This window comes from Heteronotia binoei, chromosome 1 (genome assembly GCF_032191835.1).
Source record: "Heteronotia binoei isolate CCM8104 ecotype False Entrance Well chromosome 1, APGP_CSIRO_Hbin_v1, whole genome shotgun sequence".
Lineage (NCBI taxonomy): Eukaryota > Metazoa > Chordata > Lepidosauria > Squamata > Gekkonidae > Heteronotia > Heteronotia binoei.
The window spans coordinates 73,181,650-73,196,981 of NC_083223.1; the positions used below are offsets into that span (position 1 = coordinate 73,181,650).

Genomic DNA, 15,332 nt, shown 5'->3' on the forward strand with positions numbered 1-15,332 from the left:
ATGGTGATATTTAACATTAATTTTTTAGTATGCCACGCACTGCAGAGAGTGTTCTGTGGGAAGCTAAAACAATAGTACTGTTAAAAACTTTGACTTAGTCCACAAATACAAAAACTTGTAATTGACATACACCTAGTCAGTGATTCATGACCTAACATTTCCTGACCTAATATTCATATTTGTCAAAATCTGACTTGACTCAAGTTAAATTTGCCTGCTACTGCCCTGACCTGAATAGCCAAGGCTAGCCTGAATCCATCAGATCTCAATAGCTAAGCAGGGTTGGCCTTGACTAGAATTTGGAAGGGTGACCTCCAGGGAATACCAGAGGCAAGCAATGGCAAAACCACCTCTGAAATGTCTCTCTCCTTAAAATCAAGTCTAGCTTGCCACTTAGTGGTTCATAATGTTAAACAAGCTAGAACTTGTGGCTGCCAGAGAAGTTCTGAGAGAGAGCAGAGAATAAGTCCTATAAGGGTGAGGTTTGGCTTTCTAAGCAGCTGGGGAAGTTGCTGAGAATGTCTGAGTTTGTGTGACTGCTGGAAATTCTGAGTTGTGGTTGCTGGGGAACTACTGTCTGTTTGGTTTGAGTGGACTGAAGGTGATTGAAGGTGATCGTTGCTGATTGATGCTGATTGATTAGGAGTGCCTGTGTTCCTCACCCTCTTTGAATTATTAAGCTGTGCCTTGCCAGAGGCGTGAGCCTTTGGCGCGAGCCGAAGGGTGAGAGCTAAAGGGCTCTTGGCCTGTGGCTCTTAGCCTGGGGGCTCTGTAAGGACCAGGAACCCAAATCCCTATTTCCTTGTGTTCCCAATAAGGTAAATTGACCCTCCAGAAGGGGAGCCACATAAACAAACAGGATTTAAAAGGGGACTGTATGTATTTTTTAAAAGCTATCATGAAGATAGAATGCCAGCAGGGGGGTGGGGGCTTTCCAGTGTTTTGCACTGAGTGTCACATGTATGACTATCTGCCCACAGGACAGAAGTCTTGGGTGTGTGCTCGATGCACGGAGCTCCTGGTCCTCAGGGAACGAGTTTGTACCCTTGAGGCCGAGGTGACTGACCTGGAGAAGCAGAGACAGTCAGTTAGGCACTTGGAGAAGACTCTCGCGGAGCCCCGCTCTGAACATGGCAGCCCCGTTGCTGCCAAGGAGCATGAGGGTCGAGAGGGAACAGGGCACCGTGCTGATAAGGGGAATGCGCCCTCAGAAGGGACCTCTCCTTCAGTTGTTGAGCGGGAATCCTTTCACGCCAAGGAACCATCCCTGGGCAGGGAGAGGGGGGGGGTCTTGGTAGTTGGTGATTCGATCCTTAGGCAAGTAGACAGCTGGGTGGCTAAACCGCATACTGACCGTATGGTGACTTGCCTGCCTGGTGCGAAGGTAGCGGACATTACGTGTGTAGTAGATAGGCTGATAGTGCTGGGGAGGAGCCAGTGGTTGTGGTGCATGTTGGCACCAACAATGTGGGGAAATGCAGTCATGAGGTCCTGGAGGAAAAATTTAGGCTGCTAGGCAGGAGACTTAAGGCCAGGACCTCCAAGGCAGCCTTCTCAGAAGTGCTATCTGTTCCACGTGCAAGGCTGGAGAGACAGGCACAAATTAGAAGTCTCAATGTGTGTATGAGTCGATGGTGTAGGGAGGAAGGGTTTAAGTTTGTTAAGCACTGGGAAGCTTTCTGGAACAAGCGGGAGCTGTACAAAAGAGACAGTCTCCACTTATCCCCAGATGGAACCAGGCTGCTGACGCTTAAAATCAAAAAGGTGGCAGAGCAGTTTTTAAACTAAATCTTGGGGGAAAGCCAACAGGAGATGAAATGTCTCTGGTTCGGGAGGACTCATCTCAAAGAGATGAAGGGTTAGCTGTTACTTTTCTACCGGGTAATGGATAAGAGTTTTTCACTGAGATGGTGACAAACAGTATGGAGTGTCTGCCAAAGTCTCGAGGCAGCAGTAGGTAGGTTGCAGGCCTAGCTTGCCTGGGAAATTATTGATGTTTGTATACAAGTGCTAGAAGTGTTCAAAGTAAAATTGGTGAGTTGGAATGTTTAGTGTTGGGAGAAAACATTGTGAGAATTTCAGAAACTTGGTGGAATGAGGAGAATCAGTGGGACACGGTGATTCCTGGATATAAGTTATATTGGAAGGATAGGGAGGGAAGGGCTGGAGGTGGGGTGGCTCTGTATGTCAGAGAGGGTATACAGTCCAGTAAGACTGAGGTCAGAGAATTAGATTCCCTTTTAGAAATGCTTTGGGTTGAAATAGAGGGTCCAAAAAGAAATTTAACTATGGGAGTTTATCATCGCCCACCAAATAAAAAGATAGAGGACGATTATAATATGATGGAAGGATTAAAGATAGTGGCTAAATGTAAAAACTGTGTCGTAATAGGTTATTTTAACTACCCGCAGATTGATTGGGTCAATATGTGTTCAGGTCGAGAGAAAGAGATTGAGTTTCTAGATGCTCTCAATGACTGTGCTATGGAGCAGATACTACCAGGGGTGGGGCGATCCTGAATTTGGTCCTAAGTAATGCCCAAGATTTGGTGAGAGTTGTAAACGTGATGCTTGGGAGCAATGACCATAACGTTATTGATTTCACCATTTGCATAAATAGAGAGTTGCCCCAAAAGGCCAGCACAACCACGTTTAACTTTAAAAGGGGTAAATTCTCTGAGATGAGGAGCCATGTGAAGAGGAAATTGAAAGGAAAGGTAAATATAGTCAAAACCTTTGGGGAAGCTTGGAGGCTATTTAAAACTGCAATCCTAGAAGCTCAGATAAAATATGCACCACAAGTTAGGAAAGGCACAAACAGGTATAAGAAAAGGGCTGCATGGTTAACAAAGTAATGGAAGCTGTAAAAGGTAAGAAGGACTCTTTAAGTGGTGGAAAGCTAGCCCAAGTGAGATTAATAAAAGGGAACACAGGCTGTGGCAAATCAAATGCAAGACTGTGATCAGGCAGGCAAAAAGGGACTATGAGGAGCATATTGCAAAAAACAAAAGACCAACAATAAAAATTTCTTCAAGTATATTAGAAGCAGGAAACCAGCCAGGGAGGCAGTGGGGCCCTTAGATGACCAAGGGGTAAAGGGATTACTGAAGGAGGATAGGGAAATGGCTGAGAAGCTGAATGCATTTTTTGCCTCCGTCTTCACTGTGGAAGATGAGAAGTGTTTGCCCGCTCCAGAACCACTTATTTTGGAAGGGGTGTTGAAAGACCTGAGTCAGATTGAGGTGACAAGAGAGGAGGTGCTACAACTGATAGACGAATTAAAAACTAATAGTTACCAGGTCCGGATGGCATACATCCAAGAGTTCTGAAAAAACTCAAAGTTGAACTTGTGGATCTCCTGACAAAAATATGTAATCTTTCATTGAAATCTGCCTCCGTTCCTGAGGACTGGATGGTAGCAAATGTCACCCCCATCTTTAGAAAGGGTTCCAGAGGAGATCCGGGAAATTACAAGCCAGTCAGTCTGACTTCAATACCAGGAAAGTTGGTAGAAACCATTAGTAAGGACAGAATGAGTAGGCACATTGATGAACACGAGTTATTGAGGAAGACTCAGCATGGGTTCTGTAAGGGAAGATCTTGCCTCACTAACCTGTTACATTTCTTTGAGGGGGTAAACAAAGATGTGGACAAAGGAGACCCAATAGATGTTGTTTACCTTGACTTCCAGAAAGCTTTTGATAAAGTTCCTCATCAAGGGCTCCTTAGTAAGTTCGAGAGTCATGGAGTAAAAGGACAGGTCCTCTTGTGGATCAAAAACTGGCTAATTAATAGGAAGCAGAGAGTGAGTATAAATGGGCAGTCTTCACAGCTGAGGATGGTAAGCAGTGGGGTGCCACAGGGCTCAGTACTAGGTCCCATGTTTTTTAACTTGTTTATAAATGATTTGGAGTTGGGAGTAAGCAGTGAAGTGGCCAAGTTTGCAGATGACACTAAATTGTTCAGGGTGGAGAACTGGAGAGGATTGTGAGGCACTCCAAAGGGATCTGTTGAGGCTGGGTAAGTGGGCATCAAGGTGGCAGATGAGGTTCAATGTGGCCAAATGCAAAGTAATGCACATTGGGGCCAAGAATCCCAGCTGCAAATACAAGTTGATGAGTTGTGAACTGGCAGAGATTGACCAAGAGAGAGATCTTGGGATCGTGGTAGATAACTCACTGAAAATGTCAAGACGGTGTGCGATTGCAATAAAAAAGGCCAACGCCATGCTGGGAATTATTAGGAAGGGAATTGAAAACAGATCAGCCAGTATCATAATGCCCCTGTATAAATCGATGGCGCGGTCTCATTTGGAATACTGTGTACAATTCTGGTCACCGCACCTCAAAAAGGATATTATAGCACTGGAAAGAGTCCAGAAAAGGGCAACTAGAATGATTAAAGGTTTGGAACACTTTCCCTATGAAGAAAGGTAAAAACGCTTGGGCTCTTTAGCTTGGAGAAACGTCGACTGTGGGGTGACATGATAGAGGTTTACAAGATTATGCGTGGGATGGAGAAAGTAGAGAAAGAAGTACTTTTCTCCCTTTCTCACAATACAAGAACTCGTGGGCATTCAATGAAATTGCTGAGCAGTCAGGTTAAAACGGATAAAAGGAAGTACTTCTTCACCCAAAGGGTGATTAACTTGTGGAATTCATTGCCACAGGAGGTGGTGGCAGCTACAAGCATAGCCAGCTTCAAGAGGGGGTTAGATAAAAATATGGAGCAGAGGTCCATCAGTGGTTATTAACTACAGTGTGTATATGTGTGTGTATATATATTTGGCTACTGTGTGATGCAGTGTTGGACTAGATGGGTCATTGGCCTAATCCAACATGGCTTCTCTTATGTTCTTAATCTTAGGATCTCCTGGCTATTCTTCACACAGTGCCATACAATAATAATAATTATTATTATGCTTGCTACTACACAGATGCCTCATTCTGGACGTCCTTTGGTATATAATCGCAAATGTTACAATTGAAAGCCTTAATGATTTTGGAATTTATGAAAGTTTCTTATTTCCTGAATGGATGTTCATTTTAAAAGTTTCAGTTGATAAAGCATATCTGATTTATCTAGTTTATTTTTTCCAAATATGTAATTGACATGCATTAAGAAGTCCTTGACATTTGCCACAATTGCAAAATGTTGGTGATAGATGCTATAGATGTGCTTCCCTGAATCCAAAGTTTGCAAGGAGGACTTCATCCCTGTTGACTCAAATTAAAGGTAATATCACAACCCTAACCCACTTCATCCCCTCCCCCCTGGTTTCTCTCCATAGGTAAATGTTAAAATATCACTCTTAAAATGGCAGGATGGCCGTAAAGATTTTTCCAAATTGATTCAAATCCATCACTGATAAAAAGAGAACTGGTAATACTAGCTCAGTTCCACATCACAGCATTTGAAGTTTTTCTATCTGTATAAACTTCCAGGATCTTATAGATTTGGCATAACATGTCTGTACGGCCCTGTACCCCTGACCTGGATCCTGACCTGGATAGCCCAAGCCAGCCGAATCTTATCAGATCTTGGAAGCTAAGCAGGGCCGACCCTAGCAAGTAAATGGATGGGAGACCTGGGTCATGATGTGAAGGCAGGCAATGGTGAACCACCTCTGAATTTCTCTTGCCTTGGAAATCTATGCGGTCTCCGTAAGTCAGCTGTTACTTGTCGGTACTTTTCACCATCACCACAACTAAATTATTTCTTTCACTGAAATGGGCAATTACATTGCAAGGGAAGGAGGGAAACCGTTGACATATGGTAGAAACACTTATCGAATCCATATACGTTCCATGTGGATTATTCTTGTTCCACATTTATTTTATTGTATATTGTTCTATCCCATAGGCAGTTGAAAGAGAGACTGCATTATTCATTGGATGTAAATTCACAAAGGTTATAGTCTCCTTTTATCTAGCTTGGAAAAAAGCAATGTGTGGATGTACTCCCAGTTCTGTTTTTCTTATGAAGTTAGATGTTACCATTTTAATTGAATCAATTGGCTGGATTTTTTTTCCTGCTTACAAAGGGTGGCTTCAGCCATAATTCTATAAAGTAAGCCTGAATGACTCATATTTTCTGCTGTCATGCATCAGATGCAAGGAAGAATGCAGATCACTCTAGAAAACACACAAACACATCTCTGGACTTTGTATGAAATGTATAAGCATGGTGAGAAGAGGTGTATCAGTATACTTCCATGTTACAGTATATGGGAAATTTATTTTGCCCTCTGCAAATGATATGGGGGGCTGATTTCATGAAATTAATGTTTTATTCTAAGATTTGCTGGAAACAGGAAAGCTAGAAAATATGAACATAAGTGTGATACAGGCAAACTATTATATTAAACCAGTAAAATACAAAAAGAAATTGTAGTGTATCTATTTTCAACAAAGAGATTAAGATGGATTTAATCAGGGGTCTTTTTGTAGCACAAACTCCTTTGCATATTAGGCCACACACCCATGATGTAGCCAATCCTCCTGGAGCTTACAGTATGCCCTGTACTAAGAGTCCTGTAAGCTCTTTGAGGATTGGCTACATCAGGGTGTGTGGCCTAATATGCAAAGAAGTTCCTGCTACCAAAAAAGCCCTGAATTTAATCATTAATGCAACTATCCAGACCAAGGTATTATTCTTTCAGTTTGTTAATTTCACTATTTTGCCATTGGATTCTAACTTTATACTATTTTGCATGCTTAACCACTACCCACAAGCTATATGTAGCACTGCTAACTGTACCTCATTTCATTGTCTTTTAGCACACAAAAGCTTACATTCTCAATAAAACTTCATTAGTCTTAAAGGTGCTACTGGGCTCCAACTTTGTTCTATTGCTTCAGAGCAACACAGCTGCCCATCTAGTTCAACCCTAGTTCATGCTAATTTGGTTTCTTAAAATAGTAGCTACATACCTAATTGGTCAGGTTACTGCAGAAATTCTGGGGGTGGACAAAAACATCAACAAATGCATTAGGTATCAGAAAACATTTACACCTTAGGTTTGCTTTTTCAACAGTTTCTCAGATTGAGTATTATTCTCCCATCTGGTTTATTCTTCCATCTAGCTAGAACTACATATAACACTTTAAATACAAGAATCCACACAACAGTATAGAATGGTATGATAATATTTCCTGAGATTTGATCAGTACCAGTATTTCACAGCTGTTCTTTCTATAGTGGAATCCCAAATAAGGCTATTTGCTAAAGAGATTTGGTAAAGAGAGCCCCTCAGGGAGTTTGACAGCTTCTTTCTACCAACTCACAGATAACCCTAGCCTAGGATGACGTTTCCCTACACATGGGAAAGTTGAGCCTTTGAGAAAAGCTTTAAGTATATTTTGCTGCTTATTTTAAAAGATATAAATCCTAGAATCAAAGAATTGGAAGGGGCCATCTAGTCCAATCCTCTGCTCAATGCAAGATCAGCCTAAAGCATCCTTGACAACTGTTCGTCCAGCCGCTGTTTGAAGACTGTCAGTGAAGAGGAGCTCACTACCTCCTAAGGTGCAGGTGTTTGGATTATACATGGGAGAAGAATTCCATGAAACGTTTGATTGTCCAATTAAAATTGTTGCTGTTCACCCTCAGTTGTGAGATCACATTACAAACAGCTTGTAACAGGAGGAAACAAGGCGCTGATGGACCTCTGCGGCTTATGGGCCACTGTAATGGGCCACTGTAATGCTGAAGCATTAGAGAGATTTACCAGCAGAAAACAGATAGTTATTGTTATATGAAAAGACCTGGATGAACAGATGGAAGCCTTCTGTTTTACATGAAGGAGAGGGGACTATAAGGAATGTTAAGTGGAAAGGAAACCTAATTGCTTAGGCCAATAATATGGGCATGAAGATACTCGATGTGATCATGAAGCAAAGAATCACCAACGTGCCCCGAGACAATATAAGCCTCCGTCCAGATATGTATCCTTGCAGCCTTTGCTGGAAAGATAATTTAACACTGATTATTGGCTGGGGAAATTCAGTAAAGATCTGCTATGTAAAAGAACGACACACCAGTGAAATGAGAGATCTGCCCAGTCGTTACATGGAAATAGTTTCCCAGTCCAACACTGAATTCCACATCAGTGGGGTCACACCTCTCTGTGACCAGCTTGTTTTGCTTTCCTATGTAAAGGAAGTTTTGGAGAAAACAGAAACTGAGTACTGTGCTAGACCTTGGCTGGATATAATTCAGCAATTTCCCGAGTCCTGTGAATAAATTTCTTCTGATGCACTAACTGTCCGAGGCTACCAGGAAAACGAATGCCGAGATTATCGTTTAGAATATTCAGAAGGTGAATCACTTTTTTACATCATCAGTCCGAGAGATGTCGTTGTGGCCAAAGAACGGGATCAAGACTACCACATTGAGTGGCTGCTGGAGAAGAAGAAATATGAAGAGGCTTTGATGGCAGCTGAGATCAGTCAGAAGACCATGAAAAAACACAAGATTCAAAACATAGGCTTAGCCTACATAGAACATCTCCTGAAAATTGGAGATTACGATCTTGCAGCACAGAAATGCCAGAAAATACTTGAGAAAAACACAGACCTCTGGGAATTTGAAGTGCATAGGTTTAAAGAAATTGGACAACTTAAGGCAATCAGGCGCTATTTGCCAAGACACGATTCCATCTTGAAGCCTTTCATTTATGAAATGGTCCTCCATGAGTTCCTAGAGAGCGACTATGAGGGTTTTGCAACACTGATAAAGGAATGGCCAGGGACTCTCTACAACAACACAATCATTGTCCAAGCAGTAGTCGATCGCTTGAAGAAAGATCCCCAGAACGCGACCTTACTGAAGATGCTTGCCGAGTTGTACACCTATGACCAACGCTATGGAAAGGCCCTTGAAATTTACTTCACACTGAGACATAAAGATGTTTTCCAGCTGATCCACAAACACAAACTTTTCAGCTCCATCAGGGACAAAATTGTTCTGCTAATGGAGTTTGATTCAGAGAAAGCAGTTGACATGCTGTTGGATAATGAAGATAAAATCTCTATTGACAAAGTCATAGAAGAACTGGCAAACAGGCCTGAATTGCAACATGTGTGTTTGCATAAACTCTTCAAGAGGGTCCACCACAAAGGGCAAAATTTCCATGAGAAACAGATCAGCCGCTATGCCGAGTATGACCTGCCAAACTTGCTTCCATTTCTCTGAGACAGCACCCACTGCCCGTTAGAAAAGGCTCTTGAAATCTGCCAGCAAAGAAACTTCATAGAAGAAACAGTTTATCTTCTGAGCAGAATGGGCAACAGCGGGAGCACCCTGAAGATGATAATGGAGGAGCTGAACGATGTCGATAAGGCTATTGAATTTGCCAAGGAACAAGATGATGCGGAACTTTGGGAAGACCTCATCTTGTATTCCATTGACAAACCACCTTTTATCACTGGCTTGTTAAATAACATTGGGACACACGTTGATCCTATCTTTCTGATCCATCGCATAAAAGAAGGAATGGAGATTCCAAATTTAAGGGACTCCTTGTTCAAAATTCTCCAGGATTACAATTTGCAGATCTTGCTTCGGGAGGGATGCAAGAAGTTCCTTGTGGCTGACTCACTGTCCTTGCTGAAAAAGATGCACCGCACACAAATGAGAGGGGTTCTTGTGGATGAGGAGAGTATCTGTGAGGCATGTCTTTCCCCAATACTGCCTACAAATGCATTTGAAGCCTTCCAAGTCACCGTGTTTCACTGCAGGCACATGTTCCACAAAGAGTGCATTCCTGAACCTAACACAATCTCTTCAGTGAAGTTCTGTAACATCTGCAGTGCTAAGCACCGAGGCCCAGGCAGTGCCATCCTGGAGATGAAGAAATGAGAGCCCCCGACATGCCAAGAATCTCTCTTCCTCTCTGTGTGTGTACGTGTGTGTCTGTCTGTCTGTTTTAACATGACACAGAGGAGTAATGCTTCATTGTTAATGCCTGTATCCATTTAATTCTGGCTGGAGACATGTACATGGAGAATCTTTAAATCATCCAGACCACTGATATTTCTTCTATGGATCCCTAGCCATAAAAAGACAGAAGAGAAATCAATGTATCATCAGCTGATGTATCACTGCTGCAGTTGGTGCGCCTGTATGTTTGTCTTAATAATGAGAACAATTAAACCTAATATGGTAAAAAAAAAAAAGAGCCCCTCAGTTTGGACACAGTCCACAGCAGTCTTATTTCTACGTTCCTAAGCTACTATTTGTTCTGTGGTGGAAAATACAGGTACCAGTAACAGGGCATTACTTCAGAAAATGGCATGGTGTGGGCGGGGGATATGTCACATTCTCTAATTCAATCTTCCTTCTCCATAGGCTACTTTACCCTTTACAAAAAACAACAACACCCAAACACCATGTGATCCTAATTACAAGACTTTCAGATTACATAATAATAATAATAATAATAATAATAATAATAATAATAATAATAATAATAATAATAATAATAATAATAATAATAATAATAATAAATTTATTTTTGTATCCCGCCCTCCCTGCCAAAGGCAGGCTCAGGGCGGCTCACAAGACATGGTACAACCATGATTTCAATAAAATGCAATCAATACAATAAAACAGATTAAAATACAATTAAATTACATTTATAAATTAAGTTAAAATTAGATAAAACAGCCGTTATGTGTTAGTAATTAAGGTGCTAGAATTCACAGACATGTATTAGATGGCTAGAAGTCAATTTAGCCGGGTTCCATCTTAAAAGTGAGCTGAAAGAGGGTGGTTTTGCAAGCCCTGCGAAAATGATTCAGGTCCCGCAGGGCTCGCACCTCCTCTGGGAGTTGATTCCACCATCGGGGGGCCATTGTTGAGAAGGCTTGCTCCCTCGTTGTTTTCAATCTAGCCTCTCTTGGTCCAGGGATTTTTAAAAGGTTTTGGGAACTGGATCTCAGTGCTCTCTGGGGAACATATGGGGAGAGGTGGTCCCTAAGGTAGGCAGGTCCTCGGCCATATAGGGCTTTAAAGGTAATAACCAGCACATCAGGATTGACTGCACACTGAGGTGGGGTTCTGACCCACACTTTATAGGGGTATGACGGATGGGGGTTGGTAGTTACCAAAGGGGCTTTGATGTTTCATAGATGGCTATCTTGCAACGCTATGTTGGGAAACTTCGCACATTTCGCTAGGACGATAGGCTTGGAGGGACTGCATAATTTGTTACCAGGTTTTGTCTGACACTCAGAAAAGGGATCAAAGACTTTAAAGGTAGGCTCAATCAAGTTATGCATTTGATTGGCTTTAGCAAGGTAGAGGTGATAGACTGGAGGAAGAGACATTTGGCAAGTTCCAGAAGATCAGAGTGAGAGTACTACTTACCCGTAGTTCCCATGTCATTATGCATCCCTTTTGGGTGGGACGCTGGAGGGGGAAATGGGTGAGATTGTGGTGATATACAGACTGCAGGCACAAACCAAACCAAGCTCTCTACTGGGTCCACTCCACCCGTTTAGATGGAGTGTTGTCTTGGCCTGTATTTGGTCATACTCCATTTTGTTTACCAAGAATAGGAGACCCTCTCTCTTTATTTGCACTGGGGTACTCCGTTTATATCAGGCAGCACCTCTCAGTAACATGACCATGTGACCCATAAAACCTAAAGAAAGGTATACTGTAAACCTAAAGAAAGCTATAATTGTAACCAGGCCTCAAATTCAGTGGGAGCTCACAGAAGTGCAGCTCCTGAACCTTTCTGAGAGTTCCACCTCCTCCTTCGGAGAGTTCCACCTCCTCATCCATTGAATAGCTCCACCACCTATTTTTCCACAAAATGACCGCTGATTGTAACTGTTGACCAGTCAGAGCCTTGTGACTTGTTTGCAAAGCATTTTTTTAAAAAACCGCTTGGACAGCACATTGTCTTCTGCAACAGAATGCCCTTTGGACTTAGTGCTATTGCTTGGGTTCATGTCAGTTTCTTCTTCCTGAGGTATTGACAAAGTACTTGTAATGGTCCACATGCCTATCAGATTCTTGTCCATCCTGCCTTGTGTTGACTAACAATACAAACTGATAGCTTTGCTTGGTCATGAAATCTATTTGTCATTGTCTGGGGTTCTGCGGTAATACACTCTTCATGGATGTGTCTTGAAGACAGTTTGAAAACTTGCAGTTTCCTGACTTCTTAAAGCAGAAAACAAAAGGGACCGTAGAACACCTGTGCTCTAGCAATTACACTGGATATCAGTTTGTTTCTGTGCCCAATTCTGAGTACCCAAGACAGTATCGTCAAGGTGCTAGTTTCTGCAGACCCAAGGCAGCATCTTCCTCTATATATTTCCTGTTCCTCTTTATGATCAGCTAATGAGGCTGTACTATAAATTCTTTTGAGCGAGAGATGCCAGGTTTGTGTCTACTAGAAGCAGGAACTTGTATGCACTTACCCAAGTGTTACCTTTCTCTGATTGTCACTAATTAAAACTTCCCACCTTCACCAAGGTTTTAATGATGGCTTATAAGGTTCTATGCACTACTTTTATTTATAGTTTTTATCCAGTAGGCTGAAATGGTTGGTTCTTAACCTGATTTTAATTGGTGATTTTATGAAATTTTGACACTGCGCCACTCATTTCATTTAGTAGTTTTATTGTTGCTACTATCCATTTAGTGGTTTTATTGTTTGACTGTCTTTGAATTTTTAATTGCAATTAATGTTTTAAACATATTATAAACTACTTGGGACATGTGTTTATAAATATGGTCCATAAATAAAGAAATATGTTCCATTTACATCCCTTTACATCAGTGTAAGTTCAAGATTACCATTCCAATCCAGAAAGCTATAATTAAACCCATATGAAGCTGCCTTACACTGAGTCAAACTTACCATGATTAATACAGTCTACAAAGATGTCAAACATACGACCTGCTGCATAGAACTGGCCCTTGCAGAGCTGGTATCAGGCTCACAAGCAACTGGCTCTCTCCTGCTTCATCCTCCCAGGCTGCTACTGCTGCTGCGGCTGCGTTGCCAAGCTTGTCTTCCTTCCAGTGGCTGAGATCTCCTTTCCTCTTTTGGGGAAAAAGGGAGGGGAGAAGGAAAGAGAGAGTGCACATATATGCACTAGAGAAAAGCTTCCTCAATCACTGTCTCCTGCTTCATCCTCTGGGGTGGCTGCTGGGGTTGAGATCTCTTTTTCCTTCTTTGGAGAGGAAGGGACGGGGGAAGAAAGAGAAAATGTGCATGCTTGTACCACACAAAAGCTTCCTCAGCCACTCTCTCCTGCTTTGTCCTCTGGGGCTGCTGTTGTGTCTACAAGCTTCTCTTCCCTCCATTGGCTGAGATCTCCTCCTCCTTCTTTGGGGGGGAGAGAGGGAAAAGAAAAGAGAGAGCATGAAAGAAAGAGACGGAGTCCCATGGCACCTTTAAGACCAACAAAGTTTTATTCTGGGTATAAGCTTTCATGTGCATACATACTTCTTCAGAGAGAGAGAGGGTGGGAGAGAGGGAGATTCTTCTGACAAGCACAATTTACATTAATTGCAGCACAATTCACATTACTTTGAGTCCTGATCTCTCTCTCTCTCTCACACACACACACACACACACACACACACGTTAAAAAACATATGCTATTTCAGTTTCTATATGAATTAGACCCTGTAGTTCAAAGTTTGGTTCTGTTTCCAAGGAGGCTTTAGGACACTTCAGGTAATGTGACTTTCCTGGTTCTGATAACACAGTACACTGTCTTTTGCCTCACATGACTATGCCTTTTGAAATGTTTATGTACTATCAAATTCTAAATAGATACTATATCAGAATTTAGCTTCCCAGACTCTCTAAGTCACCCTAGCTCTTTCTGGGTTTCTTTGAACTTCTTGACCCAGAGAGATAGAGAGAAAGTGTTGAGCTCTGTTGTGTAGATCGCTATATGTCAGATACTGGTCACAGAGTAGATTGACAGTTACATTGGCTCCTATGGATGGAAATAGGTATTTAATGTGTGAAGGTATTCTTGTTCATTGTTCTTGCCAACAAACCGTTTTCTCTGTGTCTTGATGAGTGCACCCAAGGATATCCTTTATAAAATTACTGTGCACAGTATTGAATTTTGATTATTGATGTATGGTTCTTATATGTTTTAATAAATTTACATTTGGGATTGCAGTTAAATAAATCAGAGGTTTTTAGAACAACTGTCTTTCTTGATGCAGTTGGGAAACTAACTTCTCTCCTTCCCCAAACAAACACAATGGAAATGGGATTGCATGAAAGGCTTCCTGCATCCTTCATTTCCCCAACATATTTTCTTTCAAAAAGACTGATTAGGAATCACAACACTGGAAACAGATGGCTAAGTATTAAAAAAAACATTTATGGTTCCATAGAATCCAGTTCAACACGTGGTCTCCCCCTCTCCCCTCACACCTCACTGGCTGCCTTTTTTCACATTAACCCCTTTTAATGCTTTCATTATCATCAGTCTGCAATTCCCACATTATTTCATTTGCAGAGATCCTCCTTTCCAGTTCTAACAGATGAAAGAAAAGAAAAGAACCTAACTATACAGCTTGCAATCTTTATTAGTGGAAGGGAGCAAGAGTCCAGTAGCACCAACAACTAACACAGTTCGTGGCAGGGCATGAGATTTCATTAGTCACTGTTTTCTTCTTCAGTTATAGCTGGAATATGTCCATATCCCCTCATATCTTGGAGAACGAACTGATTTCAGATGCCAAATGGCAATATCAGACATTGGTAGTGAGAGAAGAAACCTAAGTCTCAGTTCAGTCCAGGAGGATGCATTGTCTTGTGCTTTATTATCAGTTGCAATTCAGCAGCCTCTCTTTCTGATCTTCCTTTGAAATTCCTTTGTAAGAGAACTGTTACTCTTAGGTCAGCAACTGAATGTTCTGGAAGTTTACCCCCCCCACCCCCCCCATTTGAATGTTGTGGTTTCTAATAACAGTAAGGAAGGGTAAGAATCCAGTATCACCTTGAAGACTAACAAAATTTATGGTAAGGTATGAACTCTCATGGGTCACTGCTCTCTCTCATGAGTCACTGCTCACATCTTCAGACTTATGTCCACTTATTCTTTGCATCCTTCTGGACTGAATCCTTCTGGAGCAAATTGAGACCTAGGTTTCCTGTCCCATTACCAATGCTGTCATCTCCACACCTACTACTGCATATCACATCTAATTCAATAAACTGTGCTACTGACATTCAGCATCTGAAATCATTTTTATAGCGTTTATATCTCTGGTACCTCAAACTCAAATACTTTGGCCACCAAATGAGAAGGGAGCACTCACTGGAGAAGATCCTGATGCTGG

General features: G+C 41.8%; 1 protein-coding gene and 1 pseudogene across 3 annotated transcripts in view; both read left to right on the top strand.

Moving 5' to 3' along the window:
- Positions 1-9,898, top strand: part of LOC132584970 (vacuolar protein sorting-associated protein 41 homolog) — a 72,041-nt pseudogene extending 62,143 nt beyond the window's left edge.
- The window catches only part of KCNQ5 (potassium voltage-gated channel subfamily Q member 5), a 514,814-nt gene that overhangs the window by 114,380 nt on the left and 385,102 nt on the right, over positions 1-15,332 (top strand). The window lies entirely within an intron of this gene.